Consider the following 23277-nt stretch of genomic DNA (forward strand, 5'->3'; position numbering starts at 1 on the left):
CACAGACTGTCTCATTTCAATAAGAAGGCCCAATAGCAAGCAACTCTCTTCCTACAAAAGCACAATCTGAAATAGTTGCTCTGAATTTCTGCCAGGACACAGCTGCGACCCTGTTGTAGTCCAACTGAACGGTATTCTTCAACATCCTGGGGGAGATTCAGATATCATCATCTTTCAGTCATTATCCCACCAAGGTCCTATGATTTGGGGATCTGAAAATAACATATGATATGGAGTAGAAGAGAGTAAACACAGAAATTTGAAATAAGGCCAACCATTTTTTTGTCTTAGTATAAGGTAACCATGTAACTTCTTTTCAAACCTGGATAGATTTGAAAGGAGATCCTATTAATCATTTTACCAGGGCCATGGTGGGTAAGTAGGAACTGTCTTAGGCAGATAGGTCATATAATCAGTTTAGCCACAGAGAACCAAATTTCCAAGTCTAATATATTATTTCTTTAGTTGGTAATAGCTAAGCGTAACTGAAACTTATCTAGGGCTTCATAAAGCGTAAGCTCTTATTCTGGAATACCACCTACCTTCGTGAAAATATTTGGTGTTGCATAGGCCCTATACCTGTGATCTTATCAGGAATAAAAACTCACATTGGAAAAAAGAATCAAAGTATAGTTGACCCTTGAACAACATGGGTTTCAAATGGGTGGGTCTACTTCTACAGGATTTTTTTTTTTTTTTTGGCTACAGAATAGTACTATAAATATATGTGCCTCAAACCTAATTAAAGTGTAAGTATATTTTCTCTTCCTTATGATTTTCTTAATAACAGTTTCTTTTCTCCAGCTTACTTTACTGTAAGAATACAATGAATGATATATATAACATACAAAACATATGTTAATCAGCTGTTTGTGTTGATGGTAAGGCTGTTGGTCAACAACAAGCTGTTAGTCGTTAAATTCTTGGGGGAGTCACAAGCTACATATTTTCATCTGCGCGGGGGATTGGCACTCCTAACCCATAAGTTGTTCAAGGGTTAACTATAAATAATTGTAAAATAAGTGTTCCCCCAAATTTCTAAAAGATCATACACATTCCGATTTCTACTGTATACATTTAATTAGTCATAGGAGAAAGTATCCTATAGGGAACTAAGCACTTCATAAAGGGTCAATAATCTGTTTATAAATAACAGATTCGACTTTAAATCAATAACCATCAGAGAAAATAGAAGTACATTATTCATATTATGTCTGTTCTTTTGAATAGATTTTAATTGAGCCAATTTAAGCTCTAAATTCTTCACTTACAACTCAAACGTAAGTTCTTTATCAAAAACTGAACAAAGTCAATGAGCATTAAAAGAGTAAAGAAGGAAAGTGTATAATTTGTATTGACCAACCACTAGAACCAAAGGCTGTATTTAAGCAAATATGAACCATGGATCCCTGGGCCACCTTTCTTTCTCCTCCCAGTATTGAAATTGTTCTGCAAGGCCAAAGTTGTCTTTCTGAATGTAATCACTGATACTACTGCACCCCTTTATGCTGTTTTTCATAATTGGAATCCGAGTATGAACGGAGAGCCCCTCTGATGCAGACCTGCAGGATGGCCCCTCTATTATCTCTTCGCCATTCTGACCCCTTCCAATTTCTTTTTTATAGACTTCTTTTTATAGAGTCCTATTTTTTTCCGTCTTTACTTTGAGCCTAATCTAGCAATCATTTATCATGGGCAGTTTTCCTAATATGGGAGCAGGAAGGTTTGTTCCTTCATTCTGTACATTTTTTAAAAATTTTTTTTAACGTTTATTTATTTTTGAGACAGAGAGAGACAGAGCATGAACGGGGGAGGATCAGAGAGAGAGGGAGACACAGAATCTGAAACAGGCTCCAGGCTCTGAGCTGTCAGCACAGAGCCCGACGTGGGGCTCGAGCTCACGGACCGTGAGATCATGACCTGAGCTGAAGTTGGCCACTTAACCGACTGAGCCACCCAGGCGCCCCGTTCTGTACATTTTTATTGAGAGCCCACATGCTCCAGATGTAGAGATCAACAGCAAATAGAAGAGATGGAAATCCTACCTCAGAAGGGGTAAAAAGAAAGCCAGTCTTTCAGGTTCATCAAAAGGGTGAAAAATATATATTTTCTAGTCCTAAGATTAGTCACTTTTAAGTCATTCTCGGGCATATGTTTCATAGTATATATTGCATTTATATTATATACACATATAAGTGCAGAGCAAAGCTTGGAATCATAATAATGACTTAGGTTCACTTTGCAGGGGTGTTATGTGTAATCATGCAGTATACGCAGTAATTTGCTTTTGGTATTTAATAGGTCTTGTTTTTTCTTTGTTTTTGCCATCAAACAAAATATATTTCTGTACCAGCACATATAAATTGACGTCATCCTTTTAATGACTGCTAGTCATTAGTATAGATATGCCTTGTCCCTATGGATAGGACATTTAGGTTGCTTCCAAAGTTTGCAGTGTCACACGCAATGATGCATCGTCTTACACATCTTTTACACAGATGTGAATGTTTCTGTGGGAGGATGTACTTTAGCATCCTGAAAAAAACTCAACTCAGAGGAAAAGCATAGGGTACAAGACAAAATAGTTTGTTCTCACCATCCAGGATAGGGCTGTACTATTATTTTATGAGACGCAGAAGTCTTTGCTGTCACCTTAACACTGGAAAACAAATGCACAGAATGTAGGTAATGATTGTGTACGTGCACGGGGTGGGCTGAGAAAGGATAGGAAAAGTGCGATAGGAGAACTTTTACTTTTCCCTTCTGTCCTGGAATGGTTTGTGACAGGTAGGTATTCATTTTATTTAAAATTAATTTTCAAGGGGCACCTGGGTGGCTCAGTCAGTTAAGCGTCCAAATCCTGATTTTGACTCAGGTCATGATCTCATGGTTTGTGGGTTTGAGCCCTGTGTCAGGCTCTGTGCTGACAGAGAGGAGCCTGCTTGGAATTCTCTCTCTCTCTCTCTCTCTCTCTCTCTCTCTCTCTCTCTCTCTCCCTGCGCCCCTCTCCCACTCACGTGCATTTGCTCACTCTCTTTCTCTCTCAAAATAAATAAATAAACTTTAAAATTAATCTTCGAAAAGCATATACAAAGAAAACAATAGTTTTTCTCTAGTCTCTTGGTGAAAAGCATAAGGCTTCTTTCACCCAAAGAAAATAACAGGTCTGGTTTTTTTTTTTTGTTTGTGTCAATAAAGTTTAAAGAGCTGTTTCCAAAAACTTTAGGGTGAGAGGAAAGAATTTGTCTAAACATCAGCCTTTTAAAACAAGCAAAAATGAAAAATAAATTTAAATTACCTCTGAACCTCAGTCCTGATTTCTCTTCAGATCAACAAAACTGTGCCAAGTTGAGAACAGTTATGTAAAAAGCCCAACACGAGGAGTTCTTGGGAGATCCAAAAGAATTTTGTTAAATTGAGTAACTTCCTTCCTTGTAACCCCCACCCTGCTCTGTAGGCCTGGCTCCTTTGGTTCCTCATTTACGTCCTGGCCTGGTTTTATTTTTGCCTTTTCCAGTTTAAGAGGTCCAGAAGCCACTTCATGAATAATTAATAAAAACCTAAAAATGATTTATTCCGTGATAGTCTGTACGATTTAATAGTGCGTAAAATACCATAGATCCTTGAATCACAAGATTTTTAGCTGTGAGGTGTTTGTCTAGGCTCCCCAGCTTAGTTTTATAGCTTCTGATTTAGCAATTACCAGCACATAATTTTTACATAATTTCTCTCTGTGTGTGCTCCCATGTATGTGGAGAGACAGAGAGACAGAGGGAGACAGAAATCTCATAAAAGCTTTAAAGTTGCAGTTTTTCTATGGGAAATATTTTGGGTTTTCTGTATTGTAGCCACTAAATGTACATTATATTGCTGTGGTATCAGCTGATATGTTTCTATATTGTGTAAAGAGTGGATAATAAGACACAGATCATTTCCCTTCAGTAAGAGAGATCAAGTGAGGCTATGAAAACCTAGGATTAGTCCCAAATTAAATTGCTGTACCCAGTACATTGCAGCTCAGATATTACCGATCCTTCATTTCAGCCAGGCCTGCCTTGCTCAGCATCAGATCTTCCTTCACCTTTAAAATTCACCCCCCTACCCTTACCACACAGCACACTCACTGGGTATCAACCTTCAGTGAATGGTGTTGAACTACTTTTCTAACTTTTTTAGAGATGGTGCACAGTGAGGAGTAAATGGTACATTGACTCTTCTAAGGAAAATTTGTTCTTTAAAAATAAACCAAAGATGGGTGCCTGGGTGGCAAAGTCAGTGAAGCATCGGACCCTTGATCTCGGCTCAGGTCATGATCTCACAACGGTTCGTGGGTTCAAGTCCCGCATTGGGCTCTGTGCTGATGGTGTGGAGCCTGCTTGGGATTCTGTCTCTCCTTCTCTCTGCCCCTCTCATGCTTGTGCGCTCGCTCGCTCTTTCTCTCTTTCTATCTCTCTTAAAATAAATGAATATTTTTTTTAATTTAAAAACTTTTTAATAAGGCACTATGATACAGCAATGCTTGGATTCAGAGGAACAGAGATGAAGATTTCGGCCCGTATTGCTTATTCTTGGGAGGGGTGGCATTATTCTTCCTAAGGCCCACTGTTTTGATACTTAATGTTGGCATTCCTAATTCTGTTTTCCCTTGTTTAACATCCAGTGCTTTTAGGGAAGCAGACTGCCATTTTGGTCATATTAAAGTTATTCACGGTTGCTCTGAGGCCTTCTCATTTTACTGTTGGCTGCCCTGCATGTATAATACATCACGCAAATTAAAATCCACCCATATCCTGCATTTAATATAATTTATACTGCAGTTACAAGAGTAGAATTGCAGGTGACTAGTTGATGTAATGTTATTTTTTGTAGACATTTAATTAAGTTAATTAATTTTCATTTTGCAGCTTTCCCTTTGTAGTTCGGAGCCAATACCTTCTTTTTCAAGTTTCAGTCATTTTTGTAAACCTTTAAAAATCTCACAGCGCATTGGCACTGGGCTGAAATGGCTAACGGGTAAAATGGCCTTGATGATGCTAATTTAATAGAGGAGTGTATTCTAAAACTCTTTTATTAAAAAACTAGAGCTAGGTCACCTGGGTGGCTCAGTTGGCTAAGTGTCTGACTTTGGCTCAGGTCATGATCTCATGGTTCATGGGTTCAAGCCCCGCATCGGGCTCTGTGCTGACAGCTCAGAGTCTCCCTCTCTCTCTGCCCCTCCACTACCAGTGCTCTGTCTCTCTCTCAAAAATAAAAATAAGAAACATTAAATTTTTTTAAATAGAGCCATTTATAATGGTTTGCCTTTCTAACATATATGTGGGGTTTTTTTTATAGTAAGCTACCTTCCTCAGTTTTCTATATCCATCCTAATTATCTAATTTTTGAAAAATTACTTTTCTTCTTTATATCAATTCCCTTTTCTCTTTTCATATTTTGATATTTAAGATCTGAAGGTACAGTTGTATCTTAAGGCAATTTCTATGACTTACTACTTATTGCCAATTCTTTGAACCACTGATGTCAAAGTGAACCTATTGGACCATTCCTTTCAAAAGCTATGGCTCCAACTTTGGCTTCTAAAAAGATAGTTCTTTGGATGATAAAACCTCCAGCCCCTCAATTGTAGTAGTTCTTATAAAGACCATGTGTATGCAAGCTTACCCTTCATGTTTCTCCAGACATTAATTTTTGTTAACATCTAAACCACAGTGCTCCATGCTGCCCCGTTTTGGAAAATGATGTATGAATGTAACTGTGGGATACATACTTGTCCTTGCCAAAGCATGGGGCACCCTCGGTTCACTGAGTTCAAAATTTCTCATGTCCTTCAAAGTTCAGGAACATTTTAGTGGAGTCTGCACACTGTTCTCAGTTTAGTTGAGAAACTTCTTCTGTGTGGATTTTTGGTAAACGTCCATCTCTCAACTGACAGAGACAGAAAAGTGTTTTTTCTTCTCTGCTGTGTCTCCTATTTTACTTGTTGCCATCTCGGTGAAATGCACTTCCGTATGTTTTTATTCAGCAGAAAGGAAAAGCCCCATCCCAAGGTAGTTGTTCCCAAGGAGAGAACATTTTCTGTACTGTAGAGATTGGTGGAGAGTGGTAAAATCAGGACAGTTTCGGTGCTTGCGTTAGGAAGACAAATACTTATATCATTAAACCTAAAGCTTGCTTTCTGATACAGTTTTGTGGCCTGACGAAATTATTGATAGTGATTTCGGGAGGGATCAAAATGCCATGAAGATATTAAATAGAACATTTTTTTTTCTGTTTCTGGTTTATAATCCTGAAGGCAAAGGTGAATTGTATTTTTTTTCCCATACGCATTGCCTTTTACAAAAAAGATTTCTATCTTACACCTTTGAGGAGCCTCAAAACTTTTAGGATGTCTCTATAGAGTCCGGTTTCTCTTACTTGGAAAACCTGAATATATTATTGCAGTACAAAGCTCACGTCAAGGCATCCACTCTCGGAGGATGGCACGGAATTCACAGCGACAAGAATGTTTTGGAATGCTGGCAAAGGAGCAAAAACAGTGTGTCCTCCCCACACATTTAGAAAAATAAAGGTACGGAGGACATGGCGTACTTCTTATTAAAGGCTTTGAAAAACACCACACCTCAGTAAACATTCCTCAGGAGCTGAGGAAACACTCTGGTCAATGGCTTACCTCAGCTCCCTTAATTCTGTTTTAGTGAAGCGGACAATAGCACAGACACAATGCCAGCCTTGGAGGAGGGAGAGCCAAGCCAAGGACATGCAGGCACACTCTCTCAACAAGCCCAGTGTCCCGCTTCAGGCAGTTTGTGAACACTCATCGCTAGGTAACCGAGTCTCGGTGCTTTCTTCTGCCCCTGCATGAGACACTTTACTGTGTAACTTCCTCTTTTTTGGCCTTCAGAGCTCTTGGTGAGGCTCCCTTTGGAGCTCCACGGAGACCAACCCAAATCCAGCTGCCTCTGATGCCGGTTTATTTCCCTCCCTCCTTGGTTTGAAAATACAAGTAGCATCATCCTCTGGGACAGCAACCGGAGAGAACCAAATACTTAGCTTATGATCAGAGTGGATACTGCCGTTCCCTTTTGCTTCCTAAATGTTTCATCTGAAGTAGGAAGTATCTTTTCCACCCAGAAGGAAATGGTCTAGTAGGAGCTTTCCCATAATTTTTTTTTGGTAATTTTAAAATTTTTATTTAGATCCAAGTTAAATTTTGATTTAGATCCAATAAAAAGCTAAATTTTTATTTAGATCCATGATTATAGTATAATCATTTTAAGAGTAGAATTTAGTGATTCGTCACTTACATATAACACCTAAGTGCTCATCTCAATGAGTGCCCTCCTAAATACCTATCACCCCACCTAACACCCCTCCAGCAACCCTCAGTTTGTTTTCTGTGTTTAAGAGTCTCGTGTGGTTTGCCTCCTCTCTCTTTTTACCTTATTTTTTTCTTCCCTTCCCCTATGTTCATCTTTTTTGTTTCTTCAATCCCACATATGAGTGAAATCATATGATATTTATCTTTCTCTGACTGACAGGCAACATTCTTGGTTCATTCCCATGACAGAAGGTTAGTACTAAACTGGCTTCCTGTCTTAGCTTGTGCACCAAATATTCTCTCCTGATGCCATTTTCCTGAATTACTAACAAACTATTCACTTCACTCCAGCCCCTTTAAACAACCCTAGACTCCCTGAGTAACCTATGCTGGAGTTTTGTAAAAAGCTAGTGAGAGCCCCACTTCTGTCTTCAGACAGCATTTCTCCAGAGAAGTGCTTCCCTAATGCATCCCTACTGATATCGGCAATTAGAAATACGTGTGAGATGGGGCGCCTGGGTGTCTCAATCATTAAAGGTTCCACTTCAGCTCAGGTCATGATCTCAGGGCTTCTGTGTTTGAGCCCCACATCGGGCTCTCTGAGCCTGCTTCAGATCCTTTGGTTCCCTTTCTCTGCTCCTCCCCTATTCTCTTAGGTGCTCTTTCTCTCTCAATAAATAAATAAATAAATAAATAAATAAATAAAATATGTGTGAGCTACAAAAAAGGCAGGTGCGTGGGCCTCATTCTGAAGACTCTTATTCAGTGTGTGTATTGATGGGGCCCCAGTATCAATGATTTCTTAATTCTCGGGTGATCCTAATTCACAGCAGTTTTGTTAACTACCAATTTAGACCAGCTCTTGTTGTCTACTCCCCTCCTCATTTCTGATTTCCCTGTTTTTATGATTCCTGTATGTACCTCAGCTTTCCCTGTCTTGTCACTTGCATCTATGACATTTTTCAGATTTGCTACCCCAGTTTCAGCCTCGGCCCCACTCCAGAACATGACTCATGCCAACTCTACTATTCTGGTTTTACTCTCAGCCCTCCTACCCCTTACTTAGGCCCCCTCCTGCCAGGAAGGAACAATCAGATACAAGCACTTAGCAGGACTGGGTCTCCAAAAATGGCACCAGTGCAGTCGCTTGATTTGTTAGACTTAAAAGGTTTTATGCAAGGGCTTTATCAAAATTACTATGAGTAACTTTGCCTATATATAAAGAGAGCTAATTCTCAAGATGGAAGTTTAGCTAGAAAACAAAAGCATTTGGGTAGAAACTAACATAGAGTCAGTGTATTGAAACATATTGCAAATGATTGGGAAAAATCCTACATGTGAAAGTTTATTCTGTGCCTATTTCTCAAAAAGGGATCACTGAAGCTCAGAAATTCCCTTCAGAAAAATGTACCAGGCTGATATTCTGCAGCTAGAGGGGGAGCATGTTTATTAAAATCTACTTAGTCAAGGATCATGGATGACCTTGGACAGGGCCAATGTAACAGTATTCTTTTTAGCAGGGTCAGATCTTCTGCCTTTGTTTTCTGCCAGTTTCTTACCTTTTTCTCAATTCTAAATAATGATGTTATATCCTTCACCAACTCTCTTTCAAGGCATATTCTATATTTTTTTTTGTTTTAATATAATTTTTATTGACATACAGCCTACAAAAAGTGTACAGACTATAAGTGTATACCTTAATGAATTATCACACAATAAACACATGAAATCACCATCCAATCCATAGAACATTACCAGCATCTTAAAATTCTCTGCTATGATCTTAAACACTACCCAGACTGCCTTTTAATCCTACAAATTAGCTTTACCTGTTTTTGAACCTTACATACATGACTTCTTCCACTTAACATTGTGTTAGCTAGTTTTGGCAATGCTGTTGGGTGCACCAACAGCCTATTTGATTTGTTTAGTAAAGAATGTTCTTAGGTATGTAATATGCAAATATCTCTGTCAAAAGAAGACAATCTAAGTTGCTTTCAAGAAGAAACCATAGTGGGGCGCCTGAGTGGCTCAGTCGGTTAAGCGGCCGACTTCGGTTCAGGTCATGATCTCGCGGTCCGTGAGTTCGAGCCCCACGTCAGGCTCTGTGCTGACAGCTTGGAGCCTGGAGCCTGCTTTGGATTCTGTGTCTCCCTCTCTCTCTGACCCTCCCCCGTTCATGCTCTGTCTCTCTCTGTCCCAAAAATAAATAAATGTTTAAAAAAAAAAAAAGAAGAAGAAGAAACCATAGTAAAAAGTATAGGCAGCTCACTTTGCTTACACCCAATTTGATTTTCTCATTTACTTTATCAGCCTGACTTTTATAGGTGCTTTTTATGTTGAATCAGATGTACAAAGTATACAGAATGATGCACATATCATAAGTATACAGGCAAGTAGTTTTCATTAACTGACTGTATCAGTATAACAACCTTTCAGATAAAGCTCAGAATACTATCAACACCCATAGAAGTTCTTATTTTTGTTGTCTTCCTGTCACTACTTATCTGCAAAGATATTTACTATCCTGATCTCAACAACACATGTTAGTTTTGCCTACTTTTACATTTTGTGAAAATGACATCATGTGAAATATACTTTTCCTTGGTCTAGCTTTGTTCCTCTAATATGATGTTTTTGAAAGCCATCTAGATGTTGGCATATAGCTACAGAACACTAATTCTCATCTCTGTGTGGTATTGCATTATATGAATACAACATAATTTATCCACATAGATAGGGCTTTGCACTCTTGTAATAGTCTTTTGAACAGATGTTTCTAATTTTAATGTTATCCAATTTATCAACTGTTTCTTTTTAGACTAGCGCTTTATGAGTCCTGTTTAAGAAATTTTACCTTCCCCAAAATCATTCAGATTTTTACTAGAAGCTTTATTATTTTACCTTTTACATTTGATCTACAGTATACCTAGAATTGATCTTAGTGTATGGTAAGAAGTAGGAGTCAAATTTTACTTTCTTCCTCTATATGCACATCCAGATGGCCCAGCATCATTTATTGGTGAGATATGGTTCATTGCCCTCTGCCTGGCGGTGTCACCTTTACCAAAACTATAGGTGTGTTTATTTCTGGACCCTTTAATCTGTTCCATTGGTTCACTTTGTCTGTCATTACACTTTGTCTTTCTTACTGTTGCTTTATAATAAGTCTTAATACCTGGTAAAGTGAGTCCTCCAACTTTACCTTTTCTTCTTTTCCAATGATATTCTAGCTATTCTTGACCATTTACATTTCCATATAAACTAGTGTGTCAATATTTGGATCCTCCGTGGATCTATTTTTATTGTCTGTTTTTTTTTCTTGGTTATCTTTCAAAATTATTCAATGACTTACCACTATTCAGAGGATAAAGTCCAAGTTTCTTATGATAGCATAAAAGTTGTATTTTGCATTTCCATGATTACTAATGAGGCAATCAGATATGTTTCTTGGACATTCAGATATTCACTTTTATATTATGCCTATTCACATCTTTTGACCGTATTTAAAATTGGACCATCTGCCTTTTCTGGTTTTTGAGAGGTCTTTTTTTTCTTCAGTAAAGACATATATTTGTCTTCATGTATGTCTCTCTTCTCGTTACTGACCAACCTTCCTTTCTCAGTTTGAAGTCTAGTAATACTAAACCGCTTAAATTAAAACCATACAGATGGGGGCGCCTGGGTGGCTCAGTCGGTTAAGCGTCCGACTTCAGCTCAGGTCACCATCTCGCGGTCCGTGAGTTCGAGCCCCGCATCGGGCTCTGGGCTAATGGCTCAGAGCCTGGAGCCTGCTTCCGATTCTGTGTCTCCCTCTCTCTGCCCCTCCCCCGTTCATGCTCTGTCTCTCTCTGTCTCAAAAATAAATAAACGTTAAAAAAAAAATTAAAAAAAAATAAAACCATACAGATGTTACTTTGGTTATTCTACTCCCTCTAACTACAGTACCCATCCCCTTCCTTCTTAAACTGTCCAACTCCTACTCATCATGCAAAATTTAGTTTACACCTGATTTCCTTTCACAGTTTCTTCCCTGAGGCCCTACCGTTAGCATTGCTTCTATGCCACTCTAGGCTTGTCTCTGTCTTGGAATTTAGTTTATAATATCTGAAGTTATCTTTTTATGTATCTGCCCATTTTATGCATCCTTTTCATATCTGTGCACCATCACCTTGCATGATTTCTGACTCGTATTAAGTATTCAAGTCACTCAATATTGATGGCAATCTCCAGTCTAGACAGTTCTTGCCCAAGAGCAGCTGCTGAACACCTTGAAGTCTTGATTTGTGTATCTGTTGCAGCAGTTTTTGTGTTTGACACTAATTTTTGCATCTAGAATAATTGAGGAGATGATACCTAATAATAACATGTGAGAATTTGCTGTGCTAAAGGTTTCTGATTTTCTACGGAAGCTTGGGCTATAAGTCCAAGTGGAGACTTCTCACCGAAGGACACTTAGCAACTTCCTCTTTCTGGCCTTCAGGGTTTCTGGTTGGATTCCCTTCTTAGATCCACATAGGCTAATCTAATTCCAGCTGTCCCTCTAAAGATGCTGGGACTGTAAGTTCACATGGAGGCTCCCTACTTGAAGAGAATTAAGGCCCTGCTGCCCCAGAGCATTATACCTCTTTAAGGGATTGCCAGAAGGAGAAATGCTTCAACCAACATCTAATTACTAATGGAAATGAAAGGAATAACTTAACCTCCTACCATTATTGCATTCAATTAATACCCAACGTGTTTTAAGTACTCCTCTGAAATCTCCTTTATGTCAATAATTTATATAATCTTTCCTCTGCTTCAGTGAACCGAATTAAAATCCTGCATAGGTAAGAAGAGACTGTTTCTGATGACTTCGATATCTGTGAGATATAATATCTTTCTTTCTCTGTGGCTATACTTGTTAGCATAAGTGATATTTAGCCTGTGTGTATACATGGTGGTGGGGAAGGGAGGGGAATCAAGAAAGAATAAGTTGTTCTGCCAACCAGAAGCAGTTGTTTCTTATAGTTAAATTGGATGCTCCCTGAGAAGTGTTTCATTGAAGTGTTTGCTTCAGAGTGACTCTGTTCTGCTGCAGTGAGGAGAGACTTCCAGTTAAAACATTTAATTAGTTCCCAATTTAGTCGGCCAGAATGATCAGTCAGCCTGTGTTTTGGAACCTGAGTTTGTACATTCCTTGGGATTGGTGAGTCTTGCCCAGCGGATGTGGTCAACTGTGAATAGTTTGTATGCAGTTCACATCACAGAACAGATTTTTCTCCAGCCCCTTGAAGGAAAGCTAGAAAGGGATTAGGAAAAAGTGGGTGATAGGGAGATAATACTCCTCTGTCTTCTCCTTAATCTCCCTACAGAAGCATATAGTAAGGGTATCTCCAGTATTAGAAGTTGTGGATGCTGGGAAGAGTATATGGAACTAAACTGAGCAGGATTTGGGTTTAAACTGATTAGATTGTTTTCACTCACTTTCAGGGTAATCATGATCTGGATAGTGGCTTTAGACACACTACATTTTAAATAATTTTTTTTGGCTAATACAAATAAATGATACACCAGGGTTTGTTTGTATGTATATATTAATTTGTGTTCTGTATGTCTGTGAAAAACTCAGTCCTTCAGTCCAGCTAACCATCCTGGTTTTTTTTCCCCCCATAGTATAAATCTAACCTGCTTTTTCTGTCTATACCAGATGATACGAAGTTATAACCCAAATTCTGTACAGTAGTAATAAATTAACCTAATGAGTTTATAATATTTTGCTGAGAGAATACCTTCAGGCTTTCTAAGTTTCTCATAGCCAGGAGGCCTTTGAAAAGATGGGGTCTTTCTTTCCAACCTAGCTCTTTCTCCTTCGTAGAACTCCAATCTCATCTGTCATTTCTCTAGTCCTAGCATTTAATGTTCTAGAAATAGCAAATAGAAATAGCAAATAGGTTCTTGCATTGTCTACGACATTTCCTATGACTCTGCTTTTGACTATGATCTTCACTTGTCCAGAATGCCCATGCCCTTGCATCATCTGTATAACAACATTTCAAATGTTATTTCTTCCAGGTAGACATTCCTGAAATCTCTACTTGGGCTAATGGCCTTTCCTCTGAGTTCCCTTCTGCTGTCATGATCAACACAGTGAGTGGAATAGGAGGATCTCAATATGTGTGAGTGAATGCGGTATATTCCCAACCTACATGGATTATCTTCAGTGTGTCCCTGTTTACTAGCCTCTGAGCATCTTGAGATCAGGGACTCTTATTTTGCTCATATTGTTTATATTTGCATTCCCGGAGTCCAGCTACAAGCCTGGATGGAATATGGAGGGTGCTCAATACTTTTTTTTTTTTTTTAATTTTTTCAACGTTTTTAATTTATTTTTGGGACAGAGAGAGACAGAGCATGAACGGCGGAGGGTCAGAGAGAGAGGGAGACACAGAATCGGAAACAGGCTCCAGGCTCCGAGCCATCAGCCCAGAGCCTGACGCGGGGCTCGAACTCACGGACCGCGAGATCGTGACCTGGCTGAAGTCGGACGCTTAACCGACTGCGCCACCCAGGCGCCCCAATACTTTTTTGATAAGAAAAGTGACAAAGAACATTTTATTACCTTGTGAGCGATAAGAGCTAAGTCTCTTCCAGAAGACGACACAATTTCTTTGAAATATTTCCCCATGTCTGAATTCTTTAAGATGCCGAAGCTAAAAGCTCACAGATGCATGCGTTGCCATGTATCGCTAAGCATGCCCTCCTGCCTCAGGCTTTTCAGGTGGTGAAAGGGGAAAATGTTGGTGATTTACAAAGGGTTTTTACTAGTAGATACAGCTTCCTAGAACTTCAGGATACTAACTGACACGATCTGATAAAACACGAGTGTAAAGAAAGTTTTCATGAAGAATAAATCATAGAAGGAAATTTTGCTAGTATCAAAGATTCATGGGGGGAGAGTTAGAACAGAAGTAGAAGGTAAATGAAGTCTACTGATCAGTGAGTCATTTGGACAGAATCATAAGGGTCCACCAATGGAAACTGTTTTCTTTTCACATATCATGTTTTTGATGCAGAAAAGTGAGTTAAAGTAGGGATGAGAAAAACACATATGTGGGCTAAGTGGCTAAATTCCACCTAAGTGCTTTGATTCATACGCCTCAGTCATTCAGGACTTACTTTCGTAAAATAAGCTCTGTGAGCTTTGGAGCTGGCAAAGAATGTTTGAGTTGAGTGTAAAAGATAACATTCTTGGAAAGCTTTTTGAGATATTTTAGTCTCTGTTTCAGAAATTAATATGAATAAAAATGAGAATACTTTATCTGGGAGAACATAATACCTCTGAAAGTATATATATTTAAATGGTCTGGAAATTAGTTTCTTTGTTCTTACCCATTCTGCAAAACAGTAAGAATTTTGTTCCTTTGGATTCTAAAATGTAATATTCTGCTTAGTGTCAGATACCCAAGACAGCTTTGGAACCTAGGACTCAGAAAACAAGCATGGGAGTGGGCTGTTAAAACTAAAAGCAAAATAGCCTAAAACAAAACAAAATGCAAGTACTTTTAAAGAATATGCCCTATGGGAAAACTAAGAGCCAAGTGAAAATAAGCTGCTAAGATCACCCATATAGGGAGGTGGGTGCATAATAGGACCTCACCAAATAAATGATCTCATCAGATTTTTGACATCTTGGTTTTCTGGATTATTATAATGCGTTGCCTTGCTGTTGTTCTGAAGAAAACAATCTTACTTTTCACTTACTTGCATAGAAAGCACAATTATTCATAAAAGGGGAATATCTTTGCAGAAACTTGAAAGTAGATACATCCAAATATCCAGGACTGCTGGATATGCTTAGAAAGAAAAAGGTGTGCGTTTCAGTCAATACAAGTTTTGGCGAGTCTGTTAGGCATCACAGTTACAACACAAATCCCAGGTTTTGACTTGTGCTTCAGTAAATTCACACTCACATCATACTGTTAATATGCATGAGCTGAAAAACAAGACAGTCAAATAGAATATAAATGGGCCTGATCTTCAATAACCTTGATTTATTTTCTTAGATTTATTGCAGATGCAGCTCAAACATTGTCTAGTGTTTATATGGAATTGAACTGGTAGTAGTATAAAATGGCCATCTGGCTTGAAAGATTGCTGTAGTTTCTGAAACTTTCTCCAAGAAATACCATTTACATACACAATTTAAATTGAATAAAAATAAAAAAGACTACTTTCACTCATTTTGGTAACTGTTGTAAATGGCACACTTAAAAATTTACTCCAGGCAGTTATAATCTGATGACATAGAACACTAACACAGTATCACTGAGTTTAGAGAATGTATTTTACATCTCTGGGCTCTGAAATATTAGCCCATGGATCATTGCCTCCATTTTCCCTTTTCCCATTTTCCAACTCCACTTTTGGTCCTGAAGCTTTTGGAAGAGAGTACCATTCCACAGAAAGCTTTTACTCCCCCACCTTCTGGGCATTACTGGCAAAATCAAAACTCTTTTACCCTACAAGAAAGAGAGAGACTTCTCCCCATGTAAACATTGCTGACAGCTCTGTCCCATCCTTTGACTTTCCTAAAAGCATCAGAAAGTTGTTTATATATCGGTGGTTGCTGTGCTTGGAAGTGGTGCCATATTGATGTTCTTCGTCATGTGAAGGGGTTAAAGAGGTCTACCAGCTGCATGAGAGGATGGAGCACTTTCTACTGACTTCCCATAATTATGGAGACAGTCCTTAATTTTTCAACAGTACTCCTGCAGGTCCTTCCTTCATTTTGTTCAAATGGTTCAAATTGGTTCATATTCAAATTGAGCCATCCAGCTGCTGATTGCCAGCCATGTTGGTTAACCTTCATGAATTTACTGCCTAAAGGTAATGGTTCTTACATTTTTGCCCTCAGTATCCCTTTATAATATTAAAAGTTGTTGAGAACCCCAAAGAGCTTTTGTTTATGTGGGTTTATATTTATTGCTATTATGTCTATCGATATTAGATGTTAACACTAAGAAAAGAAAAAGTGTTTCTTGGTTGACACTTAAAATAAAAATCATGGGGTGCCTGGATGTCTCAGTTAAGCATCCGACTCTTGATTTTGGCTTAGATCATGACCTCATGGTTCCTGAGTTTGAGCCCCACGTAGGGCTCTGCATTGACAGTGCAGAGCCTGCTTGGGATTCTCTGTCTCTTTCTAATAAATCAAACTTAATTTTTTTAAGTTTTAAATAAAAATCATAAATCTATTACATACAAATAACATATCTTTATGAAAAATAACTATTTTCCAAACAAAAAAATTAGTAAGAAGAGTGACATTGTTATACATTTTTACAAATCACTTTAGTGTCTATATCAATAGAAGAGAGCTGGATACTCATATCTGCATCTGCATTCAATCTGTTATGATATGTTGCTTTGAATTATAGTATATGCAGAAAATCTGCCCTCGCACAAATATGTAGTTGGAAAAAGGGAGGGGTATTTTAATAGCGCTTTTATGTAGTCATGGATATTCTTCTCTGATATTATAGCAAAAATCAAGAAGTGGTCATTTCTTAAGAGTGAAAATCTTAAACCATATCAATGAACTTTCATACTCTTACTTTAAAATCTACTGTTCTGTCATGTGTTTTGACTGTATCTTTTATTTTATGGAATCACACATATATCCTTTTGAACATATTAGTTAATAGGATTATGCAGATCTTATAAGTATTGACACATTTCATTATTTTTTTTATAAATGAGTATATTAAAATTATAAATGTTATTTAAAAATTATATTTATACATATATATGTATACACATATACATACATGTTTACATACATACATATATGTGTGTCTATATCTATATCTATATCTATATCTATATCTATATCTATATCTGTATCCGGCATTTGTTAATATCACCACCCATCTCATCAGAAGTCTTAATGTATTGAGAAGTATCCAACACAAGATGACAAATTTACCAAAAATCCTAATCTTCACTTTTGCTCAGATTTTATCATTGGTATCAAAACCTGTCAGTTGTTTTCCCTGGAGTAATAAGATCAATTCGTTTTTGAGAAAATGTCTGATAAATTTCCAACTGTGAATAACTATAGCTTGTCTGTCAGTCAGTTTTTTAAATGAAAATCATGTTCCCTGAAAAAAAGCTGTTAGTACAATTCTAACTCAAAAAAGATCACAAAATATTTTTCCTCAAGACAGCCATTACATTTTAGCAGAAGTGCTTTATGCATATTTCCCATTTCATCATACATAATATTAAAAAGATATGTATTTAAAAGTTTAGAATTAATAACATTAATTCTTTTTACTGTTTCATTAAAAATTTTAAGCAAAACTAGATTGAAAAAAAACTGCAAGAGTGGGACACCTGGGTGGCTTAGTTGGTTGAGTACCCAACTCTTTTTGTATGTGTGTGTGTGTGTGAATATTCTTTTTTTGTTGTTTGTTTGTTTGTTTATTTATTTATTTATTTATTTATAATTTACATCCAAGTAAGTTAGCATATAGTGCAACAATGATTTCAGGAGTAGATTCCTTAATGCCCCTTACCCATTTAGCCCACCCCCCCTTCCACAACCTCTCCAGTAACCTTCTCTTTGTTTTCCATATTTAATAGTCTCTTATGTTTTGTCCCCCTCCCTGCTTTTATATTATTTTTGCTTCCCTTCCCTTATGTTAATGTGTCCTAAATTCCTCATATGAGTGAGGTCATACGATATTCGTCTTTCCCTGACTGACTAATTTCACTTAGCATAATACCCTCTAGTGCTCAACTCTTGATTTCAGCTCAGGGCATGATCCCAGGGTTGTGGGATTGAGCCCTGGGTCAGGCTCTGCACTGAACGTGAAGCCTGCTTGGGATTCTCTCTCTCTCGGCCCGTCCCCTGCTTGTGCTCGCTCTCTCTCTCTCTCTCTCAAAAAGACAAAGCAAAACTGCAAGAGCATGGCAGTGAGGGTAGAATCATTACTAGCATAGTTTGAGTCTGTTGCCTTTGAGTCATGGTAAAGCACAAGAAGCTTTAACTATATAGTTTTTGCACTGTGAGTATGTCACCACAATGTAAGAAGCAAATTATATCAATATTATAACAAAAATAATTTTTACATTGCAGACCCCTGAAAGGTCTCCAGAAGCTTAGGAGATCTGGAAGTCACATTTTGAGGACTGATCCCTCTTTTAGTGTGACTTTGTATTTTGACTTCCTCTCTCACTTGCTTTTTGAGTAACATAGCAGCTATTCAGAGGACATTTCGCTTGTCCTTACTGCCAGCCATTTTTCTAGATGCCAAGACAACATTGATTAGTATTGCCATGTTACTCTAAATCAGTACAGCCCATTTGCATGGTCGATGAAAAACGTCAGAAAGTCATGGAAGTGTATGTAGGTCATGTTTAACATGTAGGAATTTAATGGGAAGATAATATGTGAAGTACTTAACCCCAGGCAGGGCCTGACACATTAAGACAATAAATTGTCTTTTATGCCTTGGCTTTCAAGAAACGTTGATTGGACTTAAAAGTGGATTTGGTACTCCACCAGTCTCTCTTCAATCCACTTCTATCCAGCTGCAGGCGCTGAGGTCTACTATCTTTAGACCAGGCCCACTTTTTCGTTCGGTCTGTATCCAGTGCATCTAAAGTGAGCTGTCTGCTCAATATTTACAACTTAGCTTTGCATTAGTTTTTTTAATTGTAGTTCTATTCTATTCTCTATGTCCACACCTCTGCTCTAAGTATAGCCCTGCCTTAAGTCTTAGCCTGCTTTGCTCTGACCCTTGTGACTCTACCTATCTATATAATACCCACTGCTGTTACGCCTCCAAATTTATCAGACATCCGGGACAAGAATGCTGTCCTCACCTATTTCTGTGTACTGCCTGCTGACCTCTCTTCTGTTCTAAGGACCCACTGGGAGGTCAGGATTCCTGAGTAGTGATACCTGCCTGAATGCTGCGTATTTGGATACAGATTTGTTCTGGCCTCCTCACCCATTCTGGATCCAGCTACAAAAGATAGATTGGTTTCTGTGAGCCTAACCCCACTACTTCCCAATTTATTTACATCCCCAATGGTCTCTGCACTAAGAACCTACAAGTCTTCTTTTTATTTTCCTTATCATCATCTTCATCATTTCTGTCCATATTATAAGTAGTTATAAGAAGAGCCCTCAGTGAATCTGAGCTAATTTTTCTCCTGGACCCCAAATGACCTGATGAATCTTATCACAACTCTAATAAACCCCTCAGTATTGCTTCTCAATAGACATGAATCCCGTTTTTGTACTCTCTGTTATTGTATATCACAGATGTTTGGAAAGATCATAATGACTAGAGGGTAGAGAAAGAAGGGCAAGACAGGTCAGTGAGACCAATTATGAGGCTCCTTAAAAGAAGCTAGTTTAGAGATCCTAGTGGCTAAGACTAGGGAAGGCAATGGTGTTGTAGACGGATGGAGAAGCTAAGCAAATACTTGAGGTAAAATCAGTAGATCTGGACTGGACATATGGGTTAAAACAGAAGCAATGTTTTTCTGCCTGGTTTGGACTCTGGGTGGACTAATTCAGTGATTCCACTGAAGATAGAAGAAGTATAGAGAATTGAGCTGTTGGAGGAAGATGATTGGGTCAGGGTCAAAGTATCTGTGGGATATCCAAGAGCAGTAAGATAATTGGTAATATGTACTTTGTGCTGTAGATATTGGACTAGACTGGAAAAATACTGAAGCATATATGTCGTCAGCATATAGATCATAACTTAAATATGTGGAAGGATGGCATTGTCCAGAGAGATAATATGCTGGAAAAGATGAGGGTGCCTGGAACTGAGCATGGAAGCAACCAAACTTAATGGACATTCAGAAACATTAGGGCCACAAAGACACTGAGGTAGGATGGTCAACATTCTTTCAATAAATGTTATTGGTAAATCGCTAAGCATTCAACCTTTACCAAACCTTGCAGGAGACTCACAAGGGGGAAAAAACCTGAAAATTAAAATGAAGTAGAGCAGAATTTATAGGATTTTTGTGACCCAAACTGATGTATATTCCGAAGCTATTTTAGTATTTCTAGGCTTTTATCGGAAAAAAGAACATCTCATCTAGAATTGAGATTAAACAGGGTAAGGATAAAGAGAAGGCTATAGAGGCTAACAGTACAAAGGGTTCAGAAGAGGGAGTTATAATGAGCCTGAAGAGAGGACAAGTTGTTTTACTCTTTGGAAAGAGACAGAGGAGACTGGTTAGTGAGCTGTCAAGGAGAGCTGGCTTCCTCGGGCACATTCTGGGCACAGTGGTTCAGATAGGTGGGAACCCTTAACATTAGTAATTGCAACATCTTCATAGAGCCTCATTCATTAGCCTTCATAGAGCCTTCAGTCATTAGCCTCAACATCTCTGTACCCATTCTCAATACTGAGACAATTGAGGGAGAGACTTTCTGTTTGTTAAATTTCATCTACCCCTTCCTAAACTCACGTAGACTACTGATGTTACCCATCTTTATAGACAGCTCATTAGAGCATACCAGTGAAAGCAAAAATAAAATCTCACAGGATTTATAATAAGGATAACATAATGGAATTGGCTGGCTGGAATCATGATGTCAGAATAATGATAGCTCTCATTTCAGTGTTTCTAGATGCCAGGCCCTGGGGCACTTTATGTGCATTCTCTCATTAAATCCTTGTAATCCTACACATAGTGTTTACTTCTAAGGAATAACAGCCCCCAAACTTACATATGCAAATACAATTTATTTCTAATGTTGATTGTCCTTTACATGTATATTTCAAGGCAATGAATATTGAATTTGTCTAGGCTTTAATTTGATTGGCTGCATCTGTCTACAGTTGCCAAATTGTATGTCAAAGCCTGAAACTTCAGTTTGTGTTTGACGATCAAAGGAGATAACTTTCTTTTTAGTTTACTTTAGGAAAATAGTACTCCTCTAAGCCTATTTGAACCCGACCCCAAACTTCATTTCTTTAAAAGTTTTGTGCTATGGCATTGAAGTTTCTGAGTTTGGCTGTTTTGGAAACATTAGTGATCCTATAAAGAAAAATCACTAAGGAATCACCAAATCAGTATTCTCTTAATGGCAATTTCTGGTTACATTTCTTGAGTACTTAGAGGAAACGTTCCCCGGAGAAAAATATACTGTTGCTCTTTAGCTTTGTTGTATAAACTTGTCAAACTCAGAGAAGTACATTTAAAAATTATTAATACTATTGGTAAACTACATACATTTCTGCTTACAGCTTTTTATTTTAAAGAGCTGTAATCTTTATGTTTTTGTTTTGGATTCCTTTATATATTACTTTGGAAATCAAAAAAAAAAAGCGCTAAACAACAGTGTTGCATAACTGAGGTTAACAAGAGTGAACATGACTTGATTGCATTAAATTCTTGAGCCCCATCTGTTTCCACAGGCGTCTCCATTTTCATCCAGGGTGTGCTCCTTTTTTCATAGGCTAGTCCCCATGATTTATCGTGGTCCTACCAAGCCTTCTTCAGATGTCTGAGAGGAAGAGGCAGGCCAAAATTGTTACCCTCTACAAGGAGAGCAGTATATTCTCCTTGAGACCAATGCTGATGGATATCTCCAATAAACAAAACGACATCTGAGAGATCAGTTTTTTTTTGATCTCCTCCTTTTCTCTAACTATGCCATGTGAGACTCCTTTGTTAGCTATTTTTCACTCTTTACCCAATAGTACTGATGCCCCCTAATCCTTGCTTATTCTCCTGAGCAATATTCTCCATAACCACAGCTTCAAGGGTCATACACTGATGACCTTCAAATCTCCAAACATTCTCATCTTTGGGTCACATATCCAGGATGCCTATTGGACATCCCACTAGATGAACCTTAAATAACTGAAATCTAACATGTGTCTGTTGCTGAATACTAAATGGTGCATGCATGGGATAAAACTCCACAAAACAAGGCAGGAAATAATGAGATGACCGAGGAGCTCTATACTGAGCAATTCCTAAAGCTCACATATATTCATGATTAGGATACAGGATTGTCCATCTTTTCTGAAGCAGGTATATGACTAGTTGATCTAATCATGCCATCAAGAGTCATGTGCTACATATCCACAGAGCGGCAGTCCTAAAGACTGAATACTATGCTGCAAGCACTTGAAAATGACAATTCCCCATTGTATTTGTATTTCTCTTGGACACCCTACCTGATCCTTCCTTTCCCATTTGGGCATAAATGGGGAAAAACAAAGATGACAAGCTCAATTGAGTTTCATGGTTAACTCTGAACTTCCTTAAAGGATCTAAGCAAAGCACAAGTGGATGCAGTTTTGTGTGTACTTAAATGGACATGACACACTTCTCCAGTGTCTCTAATCCTTGTCCATGCTGAGAGCCACGTGCAGGGTTATCCAGCTGGTGAGAATAAACAACCATTCAGGGCTTTTGGCTTTCTCTGTGTGTGAGTCACGGAGGGGTGCTTGTTGGAGTGTAAAGAAAGATAAACACATGGCAGCTCTCTAAAGCCTGTTTCTGGAAACCTAGCAGGAAGGAACAGATAGCCATTGTTCAGAGCCTATAAAGTGTTATGAGACTGGAGTGGGAAATGCATACTTGGGGGAGACCAGACTTTTGATGGATCAGAAATTGAAATGCTTGTAATTAAACTGGAGCTAAACCAGTGGTGACAGAGGGGTTTTTTGGGTGAAAGTATGTAAAGAAAACAGGACTCAAGATCAAGGAGTTGTCAAGTTCAGTTGGATCCGGAATTCTCATAAGAAAACAAAACAAAACACTGGAGAAAACCTGATTTCCCCTGGAATTGACTTGACAATGTTCATGAGAAAGAAAAAAAAAAAGCACTGAAGCCCTTTTGCTAGAAGTGAAGCTACAATTGTATTCATGGCAATGGCCACCTTGGTAATACAATGTGGTAGGTACATACAATTGCCAGATTCTAG

At 38.2% G+C, this 23277-nt stretch overlaps 1 long non-coding RNA gene across 5 annotated transcripts in view; it reads left to right on the forward strand.

Moving 5' to 3' along the window:
- The window catches only part of LOC132667639 (uncharacterized), a 303047-nt gene that overhangs the window by 154851 nt on the left and 124919 nt on the right, over positions 1-23277 (forward strand). For 4 of the 5 annotated variants that reach the window (XR_013555767.1, XR_013555765.1, XR_013555766.1 and 1 more), the window contains one exon: positions 13373-13476. This is a non-coding gene — a long non-coding RNA (uncharacterized LOC132667639). The remainder of the gene's footprint in view (positions 1-13372; positions 13477-23277) is intronic. The other variant, XR_013555768.1, reaches the window with a different exon arrangement.

This window comes from Panthera onca, chromosome B2 (assembly GCF_046562875.1).
Source record: "Panthera onca isolate mPanOnc1 chromosome B2, mPanOnc1 haplotype 2, whole genome shotgun sequence".
NCBI lineage: Eukaryota > Metazoa > Chordata > Mammalia > Carnivora > Felidae > Panthera > Panthera onca.